This window comes from Oncorhynchus kisutch, linkage group LG2 (assembly GCF_002021735.2).
Source record: "Oncorhynchus kisutch isolate 150728-3 linkage group LG2, Okis_V2, whole genome shotgun sequence".
In the NCBI taxonomy this organism is placed as follows: Eukaryota; Metazoa; Chordata; class Actinopteri; order Salmoniformes; family Salmonidae; genus Oncorhynchus; species Oncorhynchus kisutch.
In genome coordinates, this window is record NC_034175.2 from 36,213,185 (window position 1) to 36,232,556 (window position 19,372).

General features: G+C 44.0%; 1 pseudogene; it reads left to right on the top strand.

Moving 5' to 3' along the window:
• Nucleotides 1-18,015, top strand: part of LOC109904082 (carboxy-terminal domain RNA polymerase II polypeptide A small phosphatase 1-like) — a 67,315-nt pseudogene extending 49,300 nt beyond the window's left edge.
• Nucleotides 18,016-19,372: the final 1,357 nt, after the last annotated feature.

The window sequence follows — 19,372 nt, forward strand, 5'->3', positions numbered from 1 at the left end:
GGCCCAACGCCTCGAATCCAGTATGGAATTAACAGAGTAGGCCGGGGCCCCCTCGATGTCCAGAGGGGGCGGAGGAACCTCCCGCACCTCAGACTCCTGGAGCGGGCCAGCCACACCAGCCTGAGGAGAGACACATGGAACGAGGGTTTAATACGGTAATCGGGGGGAAGCTATAACCTGTAACTCACCTCGTTCAGTCTCCTCAGGACTTTAAATGGCCCCACAAACCACGGACCCAGCTTCCGGCAGGGCAGGCGGAGCGGCAGGTTTCGGGTCGAGAGCCAAACCCGGTCACCCGGTGCGAACACCGGGGCCTCACTGTGGTGACGGTCTACGCCGGCTTTCTGGCACCAGAACCGGCTGATACCCCAGTACGCACTGGAAGGGGGAGAGGTTAGTGAAGGAGTGATGGAGCGGGTACTGGGCCACTTCCTGGTTTACTCTCTCCACTTGTCCGTTACTCTTCCAGACCCTAGAAGTGAATTGGGGATCCTGATCAGATACTATGTCCTCAGGCACCCCGGAGTGCCGGAAGACGTGTGTAAACAAGGCCTCCGCAGTCTGTAGGGCCGTAGGGAGACCGGGCAGCGGGAGGAGACGGCAGGACTTAGAGAAACGATCCACAACAAACAGGATCGTGGTGTTTCCCTGTGATGGGGGGACATGGGTCAGGAAATTCATCGACAGGTGTGACCATGGCCGCTGTGAAACGGGTAAGGGATGTAGCTTACCTCAGGGCAGGAGGAAACAAACTTTCACGTCCTTAACCAAGTGGGCCACCAGTACTTCCCACCCAGACAGCACACCGTCTGACCGATGCCTGGATGACCAGAGGAGGGTGATGTGTGGGCCCAATAGATCAGCCGGTCACGGACAGCAGACGAAACATACAGACACCCAGCGGGACACTGGAGGGGAGAGGGTTCTGCACGCAACGCCTGCTCAATGTCCGTGTCCAGCTCCCACACTACCGGCGCCACCAGGCAGGAGGCCAGGAGTATGGGGGTGGGATCCATGGGCCGCTCATCTGTGTCATACACCCGGGACAGTGCATCTGCCTTCACGTTCTGGGAACCTGGTCTGTAAGAAAGGGTGAAAACAAAACCGGTGAAAAACATGGCCCACCTTGCCTGGTGAGGGTTCAGTCTCTTCGCCGCCCGGATATATTCCAGATTGCGGTGGTCAGTCCAGATGCGAAAAGGGTGTTTAGCCCCCTCAAGCCAATGTCTCCACGCCTTCAAAGCCTTGACGACAGCTAACAGCTCCCGGTCCCCCACGTCATAGTTTCGCTCCGCCGGGCTGAGCTTCCTCGAAAGGAAAGCACAGGGGCGGAGCTGCGGTGGCGTACCCGAGCGCTGAGAGAGCACGGCTCCTATCCCAGCCTCGGACGCGTCCAACTCCACTATGAATGCCAAAGAGGGATCTGGATTGGCCAGCACGTGAGCCGAGGTAAACAGAGCCCTCAGGTGACCAAAGGCCCTGTCCGCCTCAGCCGACCACTGCAAACATACCGGTCCCCCCTTCAGCAGTGAGGTAATGGGTGCCGCTACCTGACCAAAACCCCGGATCAACCTCCGGAAGTAATTGGCAAACCCTAGAAACCGCTGCACCTCCTTTACGGTGGAGGGAGTCGGCCAATTACGCACGGCTGAGATGCGGTCACTCTCCATCTCCACCCATGAGGTGCGTTACCCTAGGAAGAAGACTGACTGTTGGAAGAACAGATATTTCTCAGCCTTGGCGTAAAGGTCATGCTCCAACAGTCGACCAAGCACCTTGCGCACCAGGGACACATGCTCGGTGCGTGTAGCGGAGTATATCAGAATGTCATCAATATACACCACTACACCCTGCCCGTGCAAGTCCCTGAAAATCTCGTCTGCAACGGTTTGGAAGACTGATGGAGCATTCATCAACCCGTACAGCATGACGAGGTACTCATAATGCCCTGAGGTCATACTGAATGCCATCTTCCACTCGTCTCCCTCCCAGATACGCACCAGGTTGTAAGCACTCCTGAGAACAAGTTTGGTGAAGAAGCTCGCCCCATGCATTGACTCAATCGCCATGGCGATAAGAGGTAGTGGGTAACTGTACCTCACAGTTATCTGATTAAGGCCTCGATAGTCAATACACGGGTGCAGACCTCCCTCCTTCTTCACAAAAAAGAAACTCGAGGAGGTGGGGGAAGTGGAGGACCGAATGTAGCCTTGATGCAGGGATTCAGAGACATATGTTTCCATAGCCACCGTCTACGCCTGTGACAGAGGATACACGTGACTCCTGGGAAGTGCACCGTGGTTGGGGTGGTAATTGAGTCGCCTTCTTTTTGGAGAAAGTGAGAGCCAAATCGGCATATTCGGTGGGAATGCGCACGGTAGAGACCTGGTCTGGACTTTCCACCATAGTAGCACCTACGGAAACTCCTAAACACCTCTCCGAGCACTCTCGCGACCACCCCGAGAGCCCTCCATTGCCATGAAACAGTGGGGTTATGACAAGCTAACCAGGGTAGGCCTAGCACCATGGGAAACGGAGGAGAGTCAATGAGAAAGAGACTGATTCTCTCCGTGTGACCCCCCCCCCCCTGCATCACCATGCCCAGAGGAGCGGTGGCCTAATCAACCCTGGCTAACTCCAGACACAACCCTGACCCTAATGGTTGACTATCTAAGGCGTGAACTGGGAATGGCATAGCTACAGGAATGATGGGGATCCCTAAACTATGGGCAAATGATAAAATTCCCAGCAGCGCCTGAATCGACGAGCGCCTTATGCTGGGAATGCGGGAAAGTAACATACAAAAACATGTGTGCAACAGAGGGCTCTGTGTGAGAATGGTGCCTTCTCACCTGGGGTGACGCCAGAGTGCCTTGCCTGTTGCCTCGACCCCCAGAGGAACCAACCCGGCAACGACCGGCAGTGTGACCTCTGCGGCCACAGATGGTGCACGAGACCTCCTCCGGTCTCCCTGAGCGCAGCACCTCCCAACTCCATGGGCATCGGAGCGGTGTTGCTGGGTTGCCGATCTGGATGTCCGCGGGTAGCCAGCAGGTTATCCAGCCGAATGGACAGGTCCACCAGCTGGTCGAAGATGAGGGTGGTGTCCCTGCAAGCAAACTCTCGACGGACGTCCTCGCGCAAACTGCAGCGATAGTGGTCGATCAGGGCCCTGTCGTTCCATCCCACTCCGGAGGCCAGTGTCCGAAAGTCCAAAGCGAACTCCTGTGCACTCCTCGTCCCCTGCCGCAGGTGGAAAAGACGTTCACCTACCGCTCTGCCCTCGGGTGGATGGGCGAAGACCGCCCGGAAACGACGGGTGAACTCCTCAAAGTGGTCCAGCACCGCATCTCCTTCCACCCACACGGCGTTGGCCCACTCCAGCGCTTTCCCCGATAGGCATGAGACGAGGGCGGACACGCTCTCACGGCCCGAAGGAGCCGGGTGGACGGTTGCCAGTTATAACTCCAACTGCAACAGGAAACCCTGGCAGCGGATAGCCACCCCATCGTACTCCCCGGGGAGGGTGAGGCGAATCCCACTGGAACCAGGTGCAGAGGGAGTGAGTAGTGGAGGCCCCTGTTGTGCTGGTGGAGATACTGGATGAACTCTCCGTCTCCCCCAAAGGTCCATAGTTGGACGACGTGGTCCATGGTGGCGTCGAGATGGTGGAGCATCGCTGTGTGTTCCTGGACGCGCTCCTCGATCTCCATACCAGGGGCATCTGCTCCTGCTGACTCCATATTCAGGGGTGTGGTATTCTGTAAGGGCTGCGTAACTGGTGGAAGGGAAGTCAGACGCGTAACTGGTGGCAGTCAGAAGTCAGGACTAGGTAATAGCCGGAGCAGTTTAATTCCAAAACCAACGGCATCAAGTAAATAACAACTTGGGTACAAAACCCAACACGCACCAGTCAACATGTGCACAAGCACCCCAAACAATACCACACAAAGACATAGGGGGAACAGAGAGTTAAATACACAACACGTAATGAGGGAATGAAAACAAGGTGTGTGGGAAAACAAGACAAGACAAATGGAAAATGACAAATTGATTGGCGATGGCTAGAAGACCGGTGACGTCGACCCCCGAACACCGCCGGAACAAGGAGAGGAACCGACTTCGGCAGAAGTCGTGACAGGTAGCCATGCTGGTTAAGTGTGCCTTGAATTCAAAATAAATCAGTGTCACAAGCAAAGCACCCACACACCATCACACCTTCTCCTCCATGCTTCACGGTGGGAACCACGCATGCGGAGATCATCCATTCACCCACACCGCGTCTCACAAAGACACGGTGGTTGGAACCAAAAATCTCAAATTTGGACTCATCAGACAAAAGGACAGATTTCTAACTGGTCTAATGTCCATTGCTTGTGTTTCTTGGACCAAGCAATTCTCTTATTATTGTTGCCCTTTAGAAGTGGTTTCTTTGCAGCAATTTGACCATGAAAGCCTTATTTCACACAGTCTCTGAGCCGGGTGGACGGTTGCCAGGTATAACTCCAACTGCAACAGGAAACCCTGGCAGCGGGTAGCCACCCCATCGTACTCCCCGGGGAGGGTGAGGCGAATCCCACTGGAACCAGGTGCAGAGGGAGTGAGTAGTGGAGGCCCCTGAACAGTTGATGTTGAGATGTTGAGATGTGTCTGTTAATTGAAATCTGTTAAGCATTTTTTGGGGCTGCAATTTCTGCGGCTAATAACTAATGAACTTATTCTCTGCAGCAGAGGTAACTCTGGGTTTTCCTTTCCTGTAGCGGTCCTCATAAGAGCCAGTTTCATCATAGCGCTTGATGGTTTTTGCAACTGCAATTGAAGAAACTTTCAAAGTTCTTGACATTTTCCAGATTGACTGATCTTCATGTCTTTTAGTAATGATGGACTGTCATTTCCCTTTGATTATTCAATCTGTTCTTGCCTGTAGGGCTATCTTCTGTGACCTGATTCAGGAAACTAGGCGTATGTCGCAAGTTAAGACTTCACAGGAGAGCCGTTTGAATGTAAAAAAATTTTTTTTTATCAAAATGCGTTTTTTGGGGCAGAAATGCCTTCTCGAACATATGACCTTTCATGTGCCTTAATAACAAACTTGTTTGCCATCTGTACATACGAATCAAATTATTAAATTACGAGCCTTGTTGGTTAAGCCACAGAAAAATCAGCATCCTTCCAACTAGCCATGATTGGCTGAAATAATAAGTGGTCTGGACATGCCGAGAGAGGAGTTCGAATTGTTCTACCACATTGAAGGTGTCTGTCTATTTGAGCTTGTCAGTCTGTGTTGGTAATCCTGTTGAACGCGGCTTTTTTCTAAATGTATTGTTTAGTGGAGCTGCATAAGTATTGCTTTCCATTTTCAGGATGATCAAGTTTTGAAATCAGTGGAATTAGAGTATGATAGCTAAAGAGATTGAGAAAACACCTGTCTCAGGGTTACATCTTCAAACTAAGGGCAACCGTGGTATGGCATCCCTGACAGGGAGATGCTTCCATGATGCATGTTGATGTATGCAGGTAAGATAGTCTAGCATTAGCTAGCTGCATTTTCATTCATTACTCATTTCTAATTTTGACAAAGTGGTTTATTTTCAAGTTAAAGTGTACTGTTAGCTAGCTAATATTAGCTGGCTGGCTCCCTAGCTGACGTTGTTATTTGTTTCCCAGAGCCGTTTGCTTTTCTAGTTAGAGTCTAATGTTAGCTAGCTAACATTGGACCTGGCTAGTTAGCTCACAGCACTGTGGCATTGTTGCCACTTTGTTCATTGTTGTTTAACTAGCAGTTAGCTGGCTGGCTCGTTAGCTAACGTTATGTGACGTGTGTGATCTTAAATGTTGTTTACCTAGCTAGGTTCATTGTTGAAGTGTACTGTTAGCTAGCTAAAGTTAGCTGGCAAGCTCCTTAGTGGAGGTTATTATTCGTTTCCCAGAGCTGTTTGCTTTTGTAGTTAGCGGTGTTGGCATGTTATTATTTGTTTCCCAGAGCTGTTTGCTTTTCTAGTTTGCAGTGTTGGCACTTTGTTCATTGTTGTTTAACTAACTAACCTTAGCTGGCTGACTCGTTAGCTAACGTTTAGTGACATCTGTACAACATCCGTTGAATATGGCCGGTGTCATTAAACATCTGCAAAAAAGCATAATTAAATTGTTGCCAGCAAAGCTGATTAGGCTGTTTTCATGTTATCCAAACGTAAACAAATCATCGGCCAGAGCATCAAGTGTGTGCTCTGAGAGCGAAAACAAGATGGGAGGGGCTAAAGCTTAAGAGGGTGTGAATGATGCTGAATGGGTGTAGACAAAGAATAGCTCTTCACTAGATACCACATCATTCATAGGTGATTTTCTCAAAAGTGAGTTTACAAGTTGATCAACTTTTCAAAGCATATTTATGTTCCCATTGTTCCTCAAATGCAGTGTATGATATACCATTTTGTAGCTCTGAGGCTCTTCTTTTATCCATTGTAAAAAAACACCATTTCACATTTTGCTACATAAGACCGAATCCTGGTGGTGAGTCACAAATAAAAGAAATCCCTTGAATGAGTAGGTGTGTCCAAACTTTTGACTGGTACTGTATATATTTTTATTCTGTACAGGCTTCTTTTTCACTCTGTCAATTATGTTAGCATTGTGGAGTAGCTACAATGTTGTTGATCCATCTTCCGTTTTCCCCTATCACCGCCATTCAACTCTGTAACTGTTTTAACGTCAACTTTGGCCTCATGGTTAGGAATGAGTTAGGAAGGACGTCTGGATCGTTTTAGTGACTGGGTGCAATGACACAAAATCCAAAGTGTAATTAATAACTTCACCTTGCTCAAAGGGATGTTAAATGTCAGCTTCTTTTTTTTTACCCATCTACCAATATATGCCTTTCTTTGTGAGGCATAGGAAAACCTCTCTGGTCTTTGTGGTTGAATCTGTGTTTGAAATTCACTGCTCGACTGATTGACCTTACAGATGTGTGAGGTTCAGAGATGAGGTCATTCAAAAATCATGTTAAACACAAATATTGCAACTTATTATGTGATTTGCTAAGCACATTTGTACTCCTGAACTTATTTATGTTTGCCGTAACGAAGGGGTTGAATACTTATTGACTCAAGACATTTCAGCTTAATTTGTAATTCCACTTTGACATTATAGGGTATTGTGTGTAGGCCAGTGACAAAAAATATCTAAATTGAATTAATTTAACACAACAAAATGTGGAAAAAGTCAAGGGTTGTTAATACTTTCTGAAGGCACTGTATACGTATATAATGTATGTAATGCATGTTATGCTCGGCTCAACATTACTTCATAGACTATGAATAGACTATGAATTTAGGTCATGGTGTCCTGCATAGCACGTACTCGTGACTAACCTAACATTTGAGAGACTTGTTTTAGGTATAGAAGACCCATCTAAATAAATCACACTTTTATTGGTGTTGTCAAATACATTATATTTCAGTGTCTTGAATGGAAACATATTACTTACATACTGTTATTTATGAAGTTGCTGATGGTGAGCATTTTATTTTTGCTTTACAGTCTTTACAAGCTTGTAAAGCACATTTAATTCAAACATATTTTTTTAACATTAAAAAAAAACACAAACTAGAGTTAATGTGTTCTGTACAAGCTTGTAAAGCACATGTTTAATGTCTTAATTCAAACACTGTTCCGTACTTGTTTCTTAAATGGAATCTTCTTGCTTCCAACAGCCTGTGAAAAATGCTGATTTTATCATTCCAGTGGAAATTGATGGAACAGTTCACCAGGTAAGTGCGACTGTTTTCAGTTTCAATTCTTAGCCTTTTTCACAGGTTCTCTCCTTCATAGCGCCACAATGAAAGGAGCAGTAATGTGGCCATGACCTCAAATAAAATTCTAGAATCTAATCTCCATGATATCCACGCTATGTTGGAATGCCTCTCCTTCATTTTGAAAGTGTTTAATTAGTTCAAACCTTTTATCCACCACTGTTTACTCGGTGACTCTGTTTGTGCTGTAGCGCCGGTGCGCTAGGCTAGCTATCTGACAGAGCTTTGGCCTTCTCTGTTGACGGATCCTAGCAGCAGGTGGCTATTTCTGTGGGCTGATGAAACAAGGAAGTATGTTTGGCTTCTTAAATCACTGGGCCCATCAATCTCAGTCCCTAGCGCAGATTCTGCCCAGTCCATATGAGATCACATCGGCGATTGCAGGAACTGCTGTAGTTTTTCCTAGTTTAAAGGCTAACTCCAGACAGAAGACAGAAGAACACTCCTGTTTTATACCCCAGGCCTGGGTCTGTTTCAAGTAATCCAGGATAGGCTTGTTTAAGTGGGCACAGCCTATTCGGGATGACTTGGTTCAGGAACAAGGCCGATAGCGTCATGTTCTTTTGAGAAATGGATGTGAGCCGAAATTGAGTGAAAGTTCTATATTGACAGGCATAACTTTCCATATACAGATAATAGGCTGCACCTAGAGTTGCAAAGGTTGGGTATAATACTGTAAACTTTTGAAGGATTTGAGGAAATTTTACAAGATTACTGGTGACCTTTTGGGTACTTCAGATTATCACAGGTGTCTGTAATTATCTATGGCCCTCTGTGGGGCTTTATCACATGTAAAATATATAAAATAATCAAATAAGATGATCAAAAAAAGTATTACAAAGCTGTAAAGCATTATGCTTATTATAAACCAGGGATAGCCAACTTTGATGGGGGTTGGGGCCACAACAAATCTGAACTCTAATTCGACCTTAATTACTATTAGTTTAGAAAGCTGGCCACTAGACTAATTTACCAATCTAAAAATGTTAGCTGAAATGGGCTAATTGAGTGAATATCAGTGACTCATCAGTAACAAGAGAAACTGTTTTTATGCACAACCAAATTTCGAACCTTGTGTATTCTACTATTCTACCTCGCAGCATTAAGTTGAGACCCTGATTGAATGTAAATTGATCTGAGGGATGGAAATTGATCCGAGGGTCGGGCTGCTAAGTTGCCCATTCCTGATATAAAAAAATGCACTTAGTGATACCATTTGTGTTCAATATGAGGGTTTCAGCATGAAATATCCTTTATTTTTTTATTAATACACTTATTTTTTCTTTTCCTATGCCAATATGTCATTGTTGTCAATGTGTTGGTGGCATTTGTGAAAAAACGTTTGAAAAGTTGCTGAATTAATTGAAAATAATGCCATTGTTGATAAGATGCTTTTTTTCATTAATTAGGTTGTTTTTTCTTGAACCATATGCTTTATCCACTAGAAAATCATGGACAATATGGACCGATATAAAAAATGAATACCATACAGAGCAAAAATATAAACGCAACATGTCAAGTGTCAGTCCCATGTTTCATGAGCTGAAATAAAAGATCACAAAGGTTCCATATGCACAAAAAGTGTATTTTTCTAAAATGTTTTGCACAAATTTGTTTACATCCCTGTTAGGGATCAAATCCCCTTTTGTCAAGATAATCCATCCACCTGACACGTGTGGCATATCAAGAAGCTGATTAACAGCATGGTCATTACACAGGTGCACCTTGTGTTGAGGACAATAAAAGGCCACTAAAATGTGCAGTTTTGTCACACAACACAATGCCACAGATGTCTCAAGTTTTGAAGGAGCGTGCAATTGGCCTGTAGAATGCAGGAATGTCCACCACAGCTGTTGCCAGAGAATTAAATGTTCATTTCTCTGCCGTAAGCTGCCTCCAACGTCGTTTTAGAGAATTTGGCAGTACGTCCAACCGGCCTCACAACCGCAGACCATGTGTAGCCACGACAGCCCAGGACCTCCACATCCGGCTTCTTCACATGCAGGATCGTCTGAGCCCAGCCACCCAGATAGCTGATGAAACTGAGGAGTATTTCTCTCTATAATAAAGGCCTTTTGTGGGGAAAAACTGTCTGATTGGCTGGGCCTGGCTCCCCAGTGGGTGGGCCTTTGCCCTCCCAGGTCCACCCATGGCTGCGCCTCTGCCCAGTAGTGTGGAATCCATAGATTAGGGCCTCATGCATTTATTTGAATTGACTGTTTTCCTTATATGAACTGTAACTGGGTAAAATCATTGAAATTGTTGCGTTTACATTTTTGTTCAGTGTGCATATATATGAATAATATGATTCTGGTAACTTTGAAAAATTACCAGTAGCTTTGCAACCCTAGCTGTACCTGATTGACTATTCCACATGGACATTTAGTGTAATATGTGGCATTTATGATTGTTAATATCTAAAGAAGTCTGATATGCTGTAAAACGGTGTTAACCTCTCTTTCAGTCTCTCCCCTCTATCTTTTTATGTCCCATCCCATTAACCTCAATATCATCTGGCATCCCATAGCAGCAAAGCTGGACACGCAAAGCAAGGTGTAGCCAAAAGTCACAGATGAGGGGGAGTAGGCGCATTTCTCGCTCAACAACTATTTAAGATCTTCTATTTTAAAAAAGTTGTTTAAAGCATTAACATCTTTGGCAAAAACAAATATATGTAAACTTTTTGTAAATAATCCAGAGTATTTCCATGTCTTGTTTTTATTACCTCAGGTGTACGTGTTGAAGCGACCCAATGTGGATGAGTATCTCAAAAGAATGGGGGAGTTGTTTGAGTGTGTTCTGTTCACTGCCAGTTTATCCAAGGTGAATTCATTCAACTAAATGCTGATTGTCATATCTAAAGGTTTTATTAAATTAAAGGTTGACAGGATCTAACAAGTACTAGCCTTAAAGGGAAGTTCGTGATTTTACAACGTTGATGTCAGATGGTCCTCACCCTGAAAGTAGTCAATGGGCCAGGAGAAACTGTAATCCATGGTTTGGTTTTCTTTAAACAGCCACTACAAGCTTCAGCTAACTTTAGTCACCGCTAGCTAAAAATCAATGGAAGTGATGGGGCCATCTAAAATACTAAACTTTCCCTTTAAGACTGTGACATGTTTGACATGTTATGTTTTGAATTCTTAGAAACTTTGCCCTGCCATTCTAATCTGTTATTCATCCATACACACATATTTCATAATAAATGTGTACACACACACACACACACACACATCTTTCTGTGACATAACATCAGGGACGATGTTGTATGTGTTTTCCTTTTGTGCCAGTATGCCGATCCAGTCTCCGACCTGCTGGATAAATGGGGTGCCTTCCGACACCGTCTCTTCCGGGAGTCCTGCGTGTTCCACCAAGGAAACTATGTTAAAGACCTGAGTCGGCTGGGCAGGGACCTCAACAAAGTCATCATTGTAGACAACTCCCCAGCCTCCTACATCTTCCACCCTGATAATGCTGTATGGCATTCCTACTTCTATCTACCTGTATACTATAATACTAAGCTCTCAATTCAATCAATTGCAGATAAAGGAAAACTGCACAACAGTAGTATCTGAGGTATCTGAGGTGCTAAAAAAAGTGTAATTTCCTCTTTAAGTGTGTTCCATGGCATTGCCATTGAAAGGGATCCTTCAAAGGGGTGTTTACTTACTACTTTCATATTCCCTAGGTTGTTGTTGTGTCCTCCAAGCATGGCTTGATGGAATGTCTTTGAGAATATAGCACTGTTAGAGGATATGGATTTGATCAGTTTCTCAAAAGCATGAGAAATCACGGGTTACCTAATTATTATTATTATTATTCAAACTTTATTTATTCCTCAAAGTCCTATTGACACAGATGTCTCTTTTACAAGGGAGCCCTGATTCACATAATTCATCATAAAAATGCAAAGTACATAATAGGGAATTAGTGACACAATTATTACAATCAAAGGCGGGTGTAAGGACCAACGCTGGAGTCGACAAGCAGGTACGGGGAGTCAAACATTTAATGAGGAACAGACAAGGAACAAGACAGGAACAGCGTCAGCACACGGGTAACAAAACGACATACGAACGTTAATGCGGAAGCTGGGAACAGAGCTGGGGGACAGACAGATATAGGGGAAGAAATAACACAGGTGATTGAGTCTAGGTGAGTCCAAATGATCACTGATGCGCGTGACGAGTGAACCAGGTGTGCGTAATGATAGCGGCAGGAGTGCGTAATGCTGGGGAGCCCGGCGCCTTCAGGCCCCAATGGGATATGGCTGGAGCAGGTGTGACAGCTGGAGCATGATAAATACAATTACAGTATAAAAAACATGTACATTCCTCTGTGAACAGGTCATTTCCTGATGTCCTGAAATTCCCAAAAGACACTAGTGTGTCCAATTGTAGACTATTCTGAAATTTGTTCCATGTGTATGTGGTGCTTAAAAACTAAATGCTGTTTTACTTCAATTGGTAGCAACTAAACAAATTTAAAGAATGACCTATTCCTGAGAGCGAGTAAGGTATTTCATACTGGCTTGAATGTCAGGAGCGATGTGAGGTGGTATGGTAGTTTCTACACGAGAGCTTTGTAAATAAACAGAAGGAAATATTGCGTTATCCGCGTTGCCAGTGACGTCCAGAACTTTATCTGATAATGAACACAATTATGTTTTCAAAAACATTAACCTGTAACAAAGCAGAATACGCAATGATAAACAGCATACAGTGGTTTTAAAGAAGAGGCAGCTGCTCTCCTATAGATACCACCATAACCGAGCACTGACAGGAAAGTCGACTATCAAGTTACCTACTATCAAGTGAAAGGTACATTATATTTCTGTAGAAGAAGCCCAGTTAAATTCTCAGTTCCTTCATTAGCTCATGTGTTTTTGTTTTATGCATATTTTTTGAATATTTCCATAAACTATCGCAAACTAGCTACTGATTCAAAATACTTTTGCCAAACAGGAAAGCTTTGATATATGGTGATAGTTGTTTTGGCCGCTAGGGTTGTTTAGGTCGCTTGCATTTCAATGCACCGCTAACTAATACAATCTGTTTCCACTAACATTCCAACATTCTCCAAGCATGCTAGCCAAGATATGTTGGACATTGCTGCATAACTTGTGGTAAACAAATGGTAAAACAGTTTGGAGGAAACGATAACCCCCTGGAGAAGTTGAAAATAACCTAAAACTTAAAGAAGTCTTTAGTGATAGTTGTCCTTTTTGAAGTTTTAGCTTATTTTCAACTTTTCTTTTCCAACTATCACTGAACACTTTTTGTTTTCAGTATATATTTGCAGAACAGCATGTGTGATACAGATGTTGCATCTTAATATCAAAATAATCCTGCAGCAACCGGAAATGTGGATTATAATTAATTTACATTTTTGTAAAGGCTGATACCTTTTTCGAATGTGAAAATCAAATGTCAAAGTGGAAATTAAGAACTTCAAAAGCCTTTTTAAATCTCAAATAATATACAAGTTGAAAATGTCTTGCATCGCAGGAAAGTTCCCCTGCAACAGAGTTATCAAATTAAGATCTTATATCTGTATAACTGATGTTCTCTCTGCAAAATATCTGCAGCTTCCATAGTTAAGTACTCTTAACAAAAATATAAGCGCAACATGCAACAATTTCAAAGATTTTACTGAGTTTCAGTTTACTTTAGGAAGTCACTCAATTGAAATAAATTCATTACACCCTAATCTATGGATTTCACATGACTGGGAATACATAAACTCAGCAAAAAAATCCATTTGTTTCCCATGCTTGTTCAATGAACCAATAAACAATGAATGAACATGCACCTGTGGAACAGTCGTTAAGACACTAACAGCTTACAGACTGTAGGCAATTAAGGTCACAGTTATGAAAACTTAGGACACTAAAGAGGCCTTTCTACTGACTGAAAAACACCAAAAGAAAGATGCCCAGGGTCCCTGCTCATCTGCGTGAACATGCCTTAGGCATCCTGCAAGGAGGCATGAGGACTGCAGATGTGGCCAGGGGAATAAATTGCAATATCCGTACTGTGAGACACCTAAGACAGCGCTACAGGGAGACAGGATGGATAGCTGATCGTCCTTGCAGTGGCAGACCATGTGTAACAACACCTCCACAGGATCAGTACATCTGACCATCAGACCTGTGGGACAGGTACAGGATGGCAACACCAACTGCCCGAGTTACACCAGGAACACACAATCCCTCCATCAGTGCGCAGACTGTCCTCAATAGGTTGAGAGAGCATGGACTGAGGGCTTTTAGGCCTGTTGTAAGGCAGGTCCTCACCAGACATCACCAGCGACAATGTTGCCTATGGGCACAAACCCACCGTCACTGGATCAGACAGGACTGGCAAAAAGTGCGCCTCACTGATGAGTCTGGGTTTTGTCTCACCAGATGTGTTGGCCGGATTCGCGTTTATCGGTCAAAGGAATGAGGCCTGTACTCTGGAGCGGGATCAATTTGGAGGTAGAGGGTCCGTCATGGTCTGGGGCGGTTTGTCACAGCATCATCGGACTGAGCTTGTTGTCATTGCAGGCAATCTCAACGCTGTACATTACAGGGAAGACATCCTCCTCTCTCATGTGGTACCCTTCCTGCAGGCTCATCCTGACATGACCCTCCAGCATGACAATACAACCAGCCATACTGCCTGTTCTGTGCGTGATTTTCTGTAAGACAGGAATGTCAGTGTTCTGCCAATGCCATCAAAGAGCCCGGATCTCATTCCCATTTAGCAGTTGGATCGAATGGTGAGGGCTAGGGCCATTCCCCCCAGACATGTCCAGGAATTTGCAGGTGCCTTGGTGGAAGAGTGGAGTAACATCTCACAGCAAAAACGGGCAAATCTGATGCAGTCCATGAGGAGGAGATGCACTGCAGTACTTAATGCAGCTGGTGGCCACACCAGATACTGACTGTTACTTTTGATTTTGACCCCCCCTTTGTTCAGGGACACATTATTCCATTTATGTTAGTCACATGTCTGCAGAAATTGATCAGTTTATGTCTCAGTTGTTGAATCTTGTTATGTTCATACAAATATTTACACATGTTAAGTTTGCTGAAAATAAACACAGTTGACAGTGAGAGGTCATTTCTTTTTTTGCTGAGTTTATATGCATCTCTTGGTCACAGATACCTTTAAAAAAGTAGGGGTGTGGATCAGAAAATTAGTCAGTATCTGGTGTGACCACCATTTGCCTATACAGTGCGGCACATCTCCTTCACATAGAGTTAATCAGGCTGTTGATTGTGGCCTGTGGAATGTTGTCCCACTCCTCTTCAAAGGCTGTGAGAAGTTGGTGGATGTTGGCAGGAACTGGGACATGCTGTCATACACATAGATCCAGGGCATCCCAAACATGCTCAATGGGTGACATGTCTGATTATGCAGACCATGGAAGAACTGGGACATTTTCGGCATCCAGGAATTGTGTACAGATCCTTGCGACATGGGGCTGTGCTATATCATGCTGAAACATGAGGTGATGGCAGCGGATCAATGGCACGACAATGGGCCTCAGGATCTCATCACAGTATCTCTGGGCACTCAAATTGCCATCGATTTAAATAAAATTGTGTTCATTGTCCGTAGCTTCTGCAGGCACATACTATAACCCCACCGCCACCATGGGGCACTCTGTTCACAACGTTGACATCAGCAAACCGCTCGCCCACACGACGCCATACACGCTGTCTGCCATCTCCTCGGTACAGTTCAAACCGGATTTCTTCTGTGAAGTGCACAATGGCCAGTGGCCATTGAAGGAGAGCAGTTGCCCACTGAAGTCGGTTACCATGTTGAACTGTAGTCATGTCAAGACCCTGATGAGTACGGCTAGCATGCAGATGAGCTTGCCTGAGACGGTTTCTGACAGTTTGTGCAGAAATGTCATCTTCTATCCAGGTGACTGGTCTCAGACAATCCCGCAGGTGAAGAAGCCGGATATGGAGGTCCTGGGCTGGCGTGGTCACATGTGGTCTGTTACATGTGATCGTGAGGCCGATTCGATGTACTGCCAAATTCTCTAAAACGATGTTGTAGGCTGCTTATCGTAGAGAAACGAACAATCAATTCTCTGGCAACAGCTCTGGTGGACATTCCTGCAGCCAGCATGCCAAATTCACGCTCCCTCAAAACTTGAGACATCTTTGACATTGTGTTGTGTGCACATTTTAGAGTGGCCTTGTCACGCCCTGATCTGTTTCACTTGTCCTTGTGCTTGTCTCCACCCCTCTCCTGGTCGAGATTTACGGCTTTCAGAATGCATTGTCTGTCTAAAAATGTTTTTCCAGTTGTTCACCTATGACCTATTCATAAGAATGTGAATTTTCACATTCTTATGAATAGATTAACTTTTTTATTTATCATTTCATTTTAATTCTGCATATAACACTACCTGTCAAAAGTTGTCGAACACCTACTCATTCAAGGGTTTTAATTTGAGATGGTTTGGGATGAGTTGGACCGCAGAGTGAAGGAAAAGTAGCCAACAAGTGCTCAGCATATGTGAGAACTCCTTGAAGATTGTTGGAAAAGCATTCCAGGTGAAGCTGGTTGAGAGAATGCAAAGAGTGTGCAAAGCTGTCATCAAGGCAAAGGGTAGCTATTTGAAGAATATATTTTGATATGTTTAACACTTTTTGGATTACTACATGATTCCATATGTGCTATTTCATAGTTTTGATGTCTTTACTATTATTGTACAATGTAGAAAATAGTTTAAACATTTTAAAAAGGAAAAACCCTTGAATGAGTAGGTGTTCTAGAACTTTTGACTGGTAGTGTGCATATAACTAACTCACTGGTACACATAGATCTGTGTCATTATTTTGAAACTTTACTTTGTTTATAACTTTTCACACACTCAGGTCCCCGTAACATCCTGGTTCGAAGACATGGCCGACACAGAGCTACTAGATCTCATCCCATTCTTCGAGAGACTAAGCCAAGTGGAAGATGTCTACGATATTCTCAAGCAGCAGGGGATTGCAAGCTAGTGCGTAATTAGACACTGGTGGCAACTTTTCACCACACGGGGGCCATAGAAGAAGCTGGTGGGCAACAGGTTTCAAGTTTCTTCCCACTAGAGGGACCTGCTAGTGTCTCTCGGTCATTGTCGTCCTCCATATTCCATTCACACAAAACGTGATAGAGAGGCCACTCAGTTTGGCACAGAGACGGAACAATGAGGAACTGCTTTATGGCAAACATTGAAAAGAATGGTATCAGTTATTTTTTCACATTTGATGCGGTAATCACCTCTTGGTTATGACTTTTCACCCTGAAGACAAGGTTAATCGAAGCCCTTTTTCATGGAACGGTGATCATTTAAGCAGGCAATAATGTCCTTTTCGCAAACTATTTGGTGAATACGATATACAAAACAGAAGGGTTTCATCTTGAGATCAAGATAACTCCACCCGTTCCCACGTTTTAATATATTTTACCCAAAATGCCTACTTAACAACAATCATTCAAAGATTATTGTTTCCTAAAATATCCTGCTGTACCACAAGTATAATGTTGTAAAAAATGTCATCCCCTTTTAACTGAACATTATATCATGTGTTTTTTGCAACATGAGATACTATTTTTGGAAATTATTGTGTGTGTGTGTGTCAAGGATGTATGATTATGACGAAGGATGGACTATGTAGCAACACACAGAAAGCATGCATTCAGACAAAGAGGTTTGAGTTTGGTCAGTGTATAGTTATGCTGTCTGTTAGTAATCATGCTTAAAATACTGGAATCACATCAGTCAAGGATTATGATGACCCATTTATCCATTATATCAGATAAGTGTTTACACCCCGTTTGAAATGTATTACACGCACAAAATACCTTAATCATAATTCGTCAATCATTCACTTAAGTACATTATCAACTGATGGGTGTATTGTCCTTTGTCCCGGAGCCTTTTCAGGAGGATGTAACATTACAGAACGTTCAGATATCAATGTTTTATGTGGAACAGAAACTATTGTCTGTCAGATAGAATATAGAATTGTGTCAGCTCAATTCATTATATTTCCATCTGCACCATTCAGCGAGTTCCACCTCCCTGAATACACCTCTGAATAGGCAATAGCCTACATGTACAGTGCATACGGAAAGTATTCAGACTCCTTGACTTTTTCCACAATTTGTTACGTTACTGCCTTATTCTATAATTTATTAATTTAGATTTTTTTTAAATCCTCAACAATCCACACACAATACCGCATAATGACAAAGCAAATAGTTTTTTAAAAACATTTTTGCAAATGTATTAAAAATAAATAACAGAAGTACCTTATTTACATAATTATTCAGACCCTTTTCTATGAGACTTGAAATTGAGCTCAGATGCCAGGTCTTTGGTCAGGGAGTTAACCAAGAACCCGATGGTCACTCTGACAGAGCTCCAGTTCCTCTGTGGAGATGGGAGAATCTTCCAGAAGGACAACCATCTCTGCAGCACTCCACCAATCAAGCTCCCCTCAATACGGTGCAGTCGTCCTGTCCCCTTTGCAGAAAAGCATCCCCAAAGAATTATGTTTCCACCTCCATGCTTCACGGTTGGGATGCTGTTCTTGGGGTTGTACTCATCCTTCTTCTTCCTCCAAACACGGCGAGTGGAGTTTAGACCAAAAAGCTCTATTTTTGTCTCATCAGACCACATTACCTTCTCCCATTCCTCTGGATTATCCAGATGGTCATTGGCAAACTTCAGACGGGCCTGGACATGCGCTGGCTTGTGCAGGGGGACCTTGCGTGCGATGCAGGATTTTAATCCATGACGGCGTAGTGTGTTACTAATGGTTTTCTTTGAGACTGTGGTCCCAGCTCTCTTCAGGTCATTGACCAGGTCCTGCCGTGTAGTTCTGGGCTGATCCCTCACCTTCCTCATGATCATTGATGCCCCACGAGGTGAAATCTTGCATGGAGCCCCAGACCGAGGGTGATTGACCATCATCTTGAACTTCTTCCATTTTCTGATAATTGCACCAACAGTTGTTGCCTTCTCACCAAGCTGCTTGCCTATTGTCCTGTAGCCCATCCCAGCCTTGTGCAGGTCTACAATTTTATCCCTGATGTCCTTACACAGCTCTCTGGTCTTGGCCATTGTGGAGAGGTTGGAGTCTGTTTGATTGAGTGTGTGGACAGGTGTCTTTTATACAGGTAACGAGTTCAAACAGGTGCAGTTAATACAGGTAATGAGTGAAGAACAGGAGGGCTTCTTAAAGAAAAACTAACAGGTCTGTGAGAGCGGTAATTCTTACTGGTTGGTCGGTGATCAAATACTTATGTCATGCAATAAAATGCAAATTAATTACTTAAAAATCATACAATGTGATTTTCTGGATTTTTGTTTTAGATTCCGTCTCTCACAGTTGAAGTGTACCTATGATAAAAAATGACAGACCTCTACGGTGTACGTAGTACGGTGTCCAGGTTGGGAAATGGTTTGTAATCCATATGCTGGAGTTGTATGTGTGAAATTTGGTTTTAACAAGCAAAATGTATGCTTCTGTTCTTTCAAGTACTTGAACTAGACTTTCTTTT